This window comes from Tamandua tetradactyla, chromosome 26 (assembly GCF_023851605.1).
Source record: "Tamandua tetradactyla isolate mTamTet1 chromosome 26, mTamTet1.pri, whole genome shotgun sequence".
NCBI classification, from domain to species: Eukaryota; Metazoa; Chordata; class Mammalia; order Pilosa; family Myrmecophagidae; genus Tamandua; species Tamandua tetradactyla.
The window spans coordinates 24,337,034-24,344,360 of NC_135352.1; positions in this window are offsets into that span (position 1 = coordinate 24,337,034).

A 7,327-nucleotide genomic window follows, 5' to 3' on the forward strand; every position below is an offset into this window, starting at 1 on the left:
CAACACTGTAATAAATATGATGTCAACTTTTAAGCAAATAGAAGAATTTATCAAAAATGCCTATGACTAGCCCTGGGTGATTTTAATGTGTCTCTGTTAATGAGGAGTGGTTGTTTCTTTGAAAAATTTTTAAACTTTTAATTAAGTTAGATTTTCAGCATTTTCCGATAGTTAAGCTGGTACAATTTTGGCTTTAACTCTTAAATAATCAACTCTAACAAATTCTTAAAGTTTTGTAAGGGTGGGAGAGTCAGGTGGGAAATAGACGAGGGTACATATTAAAGATATTTGTCTGAATATCGAAAACCTTGCGTTGCCTTAGAATGCCTTAAGTGGGATCTAAAATAAATTGAAGTACTTTCCCTGCCCCTGAAGAATCTGCAGTCAATATGAAAGTTCATATATACAAGAAGATCCTGGAAAAGAAGACCAGCATAAAGATATTAGCATACTCTTCATTATGTGGAACAGACCATCAGATCCATGAGTGCCAGGATATTCCTTTGAGGATTTGCAAATAAGAGAAATAACAGCTGGGGGTATGTATGGGGGAGGTGGGGTAGGGAAGTGATTTTTCACGAACACCCCCTAGGTCTACCCCAGGAGGTGCTCCACAAAAAATAGAGGATTTAAACTAGTGCCAAGCTGCCAAAGCAAGATTTCTTTGTGTGATATATTATTAATTAATTTCCCCAAGCAACATTTAAAATATGTGAAAATTCAACCTTTACAGTGTATCCTTAAGTTGGACAAATGCTTTATTGTTGAAGAACTTTTTCATAGATACAAGTTTATACTTATTATATTATACTCAATTATTATTTGAGACAAGAATATGGGAATTCCATTACAATAAGATGCTCAATATTTTTTTTTCATCCAACGATACCCTGAGGGCTCATAAAACCCATGTCTTTAATAAATTTCATTTTCAGACAGGAGTCTGACAGGATTCTCATGATTATTGAGGATAAAAAAGGAAAAGATCGAATTGCTCATAGTTTTCACATTTATCTTCTAGAAGCAGCTGAGCTATGGCATTCTAAATTAATTTGGGACCTCGATAAAGGTAGCTGAATATTTACCAAATCGTATGGTTCAGTTAGGTTAAGTCCAGTTCTTATCTCCCTGCCCTAACTCTCCACAAAACTGTGAACCCTTGAGACAAGGCACTGGAGAGCAGTAGTTGACCTATTAGCAATAGTAGAAGGGTAGACGGAGGAAAGGAAACAAGGAGGGTCAGAGAGAGTAGGAAAGAAAGAAAGAGGGAAAGAAAAAAGGTAGGAAGGAAAGAAGGAAGGATGGAAGAAAGAGAAGGAAGGAAGGAAGGAAGGAAGGAAGGAAGGAAGGAAGGAAGGAAGGAAGGAAGGAAGGAAGGAAGGAAAGAAGGAAGGAAGGAAGGAAGAAAAAGTAAGTTATTTCAGGGTGGGGAAATGGGAACACAAAAATTCAGACCTGAGAAAGTTCCTGGCCCCTGATAACTAATACAATTTTAGAAGAAAGACAAAACTGTTCTCTCTGAAAGATAAGCAAAAAACATAGGAACCCTACTGTACAGTCTTTAAAACTGCCACCTTCAAAAAGTGCCACCTTTCTCCCCAGTTCCTGCCTTGAGGGGTGGGGAACTTAATGCTGCTGGTATCACGGCAGGTAAATCAGCACTTTAAGATTACATAACTTTCATCAATATGAGTTGATTCCTGCTACCTCTCCAAAATATTTAAACGGTAACCCATCTATGCAGTTTCCCATATATGGAATGAAAAAGTGGAAGAATTTCACAATGCCTTCCACTGAGATGTTCCCTCCAAATGCCAGACCCTTTCTTTTAGCATCAAGGAATCCGTGATGCATGATGCACAGTGGAAGCTGAGATTTTCTGGCACTACACTCATGGGGTGATGGAATTACAGATTATGCCACTCATTTTTTTCCTGAGACCTAAGGAAACTTAAGAGACTTAAGCACCCTGTGTAGATGGTGCCCTTGCATAAAGGGAAACATATTTGAAATTGGCTGAGAAGAAGCTCTTCATTTTTCCTTCAAATAGCTTCAAAGTTTAATTTTTGAAAATAAAGATTCAACTACATATGAAATTTGGAAAGTTTTGCAGAATGCTAATGAAAGGAATCTGGACCTTCAGGAATGTATTTAACAGCCCTAGAGATGTCGTCTGTACATGTGCCAATTAGTCAGCCCTGGGAGGAGCTCAACAATATTAATATTCAAAAGCCTTTAATGCATGCATCTTTGTTGGCTAGAAGAGTCTGTCTGCTTATTATTATGAAGTTTGAATAACAGGACAGTCTTGAGGCTGACAATACTCCTAAAAGCCCTTTCAAGAAAACCATGAAAAACAGGTGTGTTAAAAGATGAAATTTAAAGATGTGCCACAGTTCCAAAATCGATTGATGAAGAGGGATGACCAGGGAGTATCGGATGGCTAAAAGTTATGTACAGTGATTGAAATGCCTAAAGATCGAAACTGCTGTGTCTGCAGGTGGTCAGTCATACAAGCTCTTTGCCAAGAGAGTTCTGGTTCATGACTGCTGTCCAATAACCCAGCTGCTTTAGTGTTTGTCCTGGAATTCTGTTTTTAATTTTCAAACAAAAAATTATTATTAATAATTGCAAATAAATAAGCCAGAGTGGTTCTGGTGGGCCTCCAGTTAGCACTTCCAGTTTCTACCATGGTCTTGCCTAGAATGCATGAGATTTGCATGCATGTGAGCAGAGTTCTTTTAATGAATGGTAAAATTTGGAAAGACTGAAAACCCACGTCTTTTTTTCCAACCCTTTCCAGGTGAAGTATAACCAATACCTTCTTTTCAAGGACAGTTTGTAGGTGCCTTGATAAAATGAAATGCTCTCTAGCATCAGCAGTTATGGTCAGCTAATACCTTGTAGTCATTAGAGTTCATTGAAATAGCCAACACTCAGTGGGGACAGCCAAAGTAACAGGCCGGGCCTCCAATCTTGGGTTTGTTCATATGAAACTTAACCCTGCAAAGGATAGGTCAAGCCTACTTAAAATTAGGCCTAAGAGTCACCCCCAAGGGAACCTCTTCTGTTGCTCAAATGTAGCCTCTCTCTCTCGGCCAACCAGCAAACAAACTCACCGCCCTCCCCCTCTCTACGTGGGACATGACTTCCAGGGGTGTGGACCTTCCTGGCAACGTGGGACAGAAATCCTAGATAAGCTGGAACTCAGCATCAAGGGATTGAGAAAACCTTCTCCACCAAAAGGGGGAAGAGCAAAATGAGACAAAATAAAGTGTCAGTGGCTGAGAGATTCCAAACAGAGTCGAGAGGTTATCCTGGAGGTTATTCTTATGCATTAAATAGATACCACCTTGTTAGTTAAGATGTAATGGAGAGGCTGGAGGGAACTGCCTGAAAATTTGGAGCTGTGCTCCAATGGCCATGTTTCTTGAAGATAATTGTATGATGATAAGGCTGTCACAGTGTTACTGTGTGATTGTGAGAGCCCTGTGTCTGATGCTCCTTTTGTCTACCTTATTGACATACAAGTAAAACATATGGATTAAAAATAAATAAATAATAGGGGGAACAAATATTAAAATAAATTTAGTAGATTGAAATGTTGGTGAAGGGGAAATGATCATGATGATGAATATACAACTATGTGATGATAGTGTGAGTTATTGATTATATAACAAGAACAGAACGATCATATGATAAGAATGTCTGTGTTTGTATGTGGTTATGCATCTTAAAAAACTAAATAAATAAATAAAGGGAGGGTTAAGGGGTATGATATGTATGAACTTTTTTCTGTTGTCTTTTTATTTCTTTTTTTTTGAATTGATGCAAATGTTCTAAGAAATGATCATGATGATGAATATGCAACTATGTGATGATATTGTGAATGATTATATATGTAGAACGGAATGATCATATGTTAAGAATGTTCATGTTTCTTTGTTGTCATATTTTTTTTAATTTAAATTAATAAAAAGAATTAAAAAAAAAAAGAAAGAAAGAAATAGCCAACACTGCCGCCCTAGCCAGCTGCTGGCTATAGCAGTCAATTGTAAGGTGGTCTGTTGTTCAGCCGGTGAGATTGAAGAAGCCCCCCAGCTGTCAATCAATGGAGTAAGTAAAAGCATGAAAAAATAAAGGTTAAATGCATGCAGTTTGTGTACAGAGAAACAGAGGCTGAGCAGTCTGGACATAGAGGGTAGCAAGAATAGACCTAACGCTATTGCCACAATGGTTTTATCAGTTGTCCTATGGTAGAAATTTACAACTCCCCATTTATCTAACTGCTTGATGACACCTTTTTTACTAAGCTGTAGACACTTTTGATGGTTAGGAGGTCAAAGGGAAAAAGATAAGAAATAAAGCTCATGTTTAATGAAAAATGAATTTCCATTTATCAGGAAAGTTTCATGTGTTACTCACCTAAAAGATGTCAACATTTTTCATACACCATGAGACCTGAGGAAGCATCAGCATCTTTGTCAACAGTTAGTATTTATTTTAAGGGGGCATAACCTGAAAACAAAGGTTTGACACAAGCAGGTACAGAAGGCACATTCATATTTGTACATCACCTTTTGAAGCATGATTTTTCATTGAGATCAGAACCTGCTAGACCCTTACTGTCCAATAAGGTAGCCTCTAGCCACACATAGCTGTTTAAATTTAAATGTATATTAAGGTTGAATACAATTTAAAATTCTGTTTGTCATTTCAAGGGCTCAATAGCCACTTCTGGCTTGGGACTACTATATTGGGCAATGCAGACAGAGAACATTTTCATCATCGCAGAAAGTTCTATTTGATAATGCTGGTTTAAACTGTTAATTTCATTTATTTTCCACTCCAAGTTTTCTTAGGCACATATGACAAGTGAAGCAAAGGCTGCTAATGTATTGGCTTCATTAGCAGAAGAACTTTGCTAATGGTTAAATAATGAAAGATTATATATCAATGTCATTGGATGCTTAAAACAGAAAATCGGTTAATTCCAATTATGAGTTAATTTTTCATTCAATTCCTGGAGAAAAATAAGCATCTCGGAAGTTTATTCTGTTGAAGGTGAAATTTCCAACATTATTGTAAATGCTATTGTAAATACATTTTTTAAATTCAACAATAAAGATAGAATTGCATGTCATTTTGATGGTAACATACATAAATTTTGGTGGAATACATGTCATGATAAAAACAAAGCCCTTAATTAAGAAACAATGAGTCATCAATATACTTGAAATTAGTTGCAGCACACACGTAATTATAATTCCATCAAAACAAGTTTGAATACTCTACCAATCAAAATTGAAGTTGCAGTTACCAATATTTAAATTATAAAACAGACACATGGTTAAAGCTATCTAACTACAAAATCTCTGTGATGAAACTGATGTTAAATACAAAAGAAAATAAATCTGCCCAGCAATACACATATTTTCTCTTTGCTTCCCATCATCAGATTTTAGAAATGCTTGAGACACTGAAAAACTCTTTCAGAAATCAACTTCAATTATACACTTTCATAAATGAATCATCATAATTTTGCTTATTTTTTATTCAAAACCATTCATAAATAGTCAATTTATTACTCAATGAATTGAGTTATCTGATATTTCCAAGCTTGAAGCTTTTAGCAAATTAAGATTATTGAAAACAAGACTCAAACCAGGGAAACACTAAAATTCATGCTTAAAAAAGTAAAAGAAAGGGTGGGCAAGGTGACTCAGAGACAGAGTTCTCACCTGCAGTGCCATAAATCTGGTTCGATTCCCAGTGCCTGCCCATGAAAAAAAAAGAAAAAAAGTAAAGGAAGAAATGCATATGCTAACCAATGAGAGTTCCATTTATAAGATTAAATTCTGAAAATCTATAATTTCATTATAAAAATATCATATTTGGTGAAAAGAACTTTGGCGATCTTCCATTTTTAATTGTATAGATTTGTACCCTGCAAAAAAAGAAATGGAATAAAGTTGAGAAGACCTAGGATTTTAAAGGATCTAAATTTGATGAAATATTCTAAAAAATAAAAAAAACACAGCTTAAATGATGTTTTCTTTTATAGAATATTTTCAATATGTCAAATAAAGTCCTATAGAGTTACAAAGGCATTACCTTTCAAATAGTTGGCATAAAATATTTACAAGTTTCAATAGACCGCCCCCAAAATACAATAATAATCTTAAAATTGGAAATATATTTTGCTTCCAAAATATTAGATGGAGTCTTACTGCTCAAGTAACATTTAGTGTAGAGGAAGACTAGAATAGACATATGAAATATATGAAAAATTATTAAAGGGAAAATATAATTAGGAATTTTGAACTTCTTGCATGTGTAAATGCAATAGCAATAGACAGAGGTTTGAAATGCCTGCTTAATATTAATTTGATTGTGCATACATCAAAAAAAAAAGCAGATTCAAGAGGGTGAATCATTTAAAACTAACAACCCTTTATTGAGCTTCTGCTATGCTTCAAACTCTAACCTAAATACTTCACTGACATGATCCTATTTAAACCCTACAACAATTGTAGGATAGACATTACAATCTAAATTTTAGAGACAGAAAAATAAGCCCCAAAGAGTTAAATTGCTCACACTGTGAAAGATCCAGAATTTGAAAGCAGCTTTGATTTACTCCTGCGCCCTTACAAAACCACTGCACATATAGCAAAGGAGGAGAAAGAAAGTTAGCTCTCAAATGTTGATGTGCATCAGAATCCCGTGACAGACTTGTTTCTACACTGATTGCTGGGCCCTACTCTCAGAGCTTCTGATACAGTAGGTGGGGTCGGAGAATTTTCATTTCTAACCATTTCCCAGTTGATGCTGATGCTGCTCATATGGAAGCTACATTTTGAGAACCACTGTTCTCAACCAAGGATTCTTAGAACTTTAGATTTCACACAGCGATATACATTTTAAAAATGAAGTTTGACAGAAGGTTATCAAATTTTATTTTGCTAAGTTACTCACACACACAAAAAAAAAAAACAGAAAAATAACCCATATTCTAGTAACTCTATATTTGTTTTTGTTCATTTCCATTTTTTAATTAAGGTATAATTTATATATGGTCAAATTCCTCCTTCAAGTTTTGATGAATACACATGGTCATGAAACCAGTACCACAACCAACATATAGAACAGGGCCATCCTCACAAAATATGCTCCCATTCCACCTAATAACAAATACCTCCCCAATTTCCAGCCTCTAGCAATCATTGATATATTTCTTTTCTTATAATTTTACCATTTCCAGAATGTCACATAAGTAGAGTTATACAGTTTGTGGCCATTTGAGTCTTGCTTCTTTCATATAACT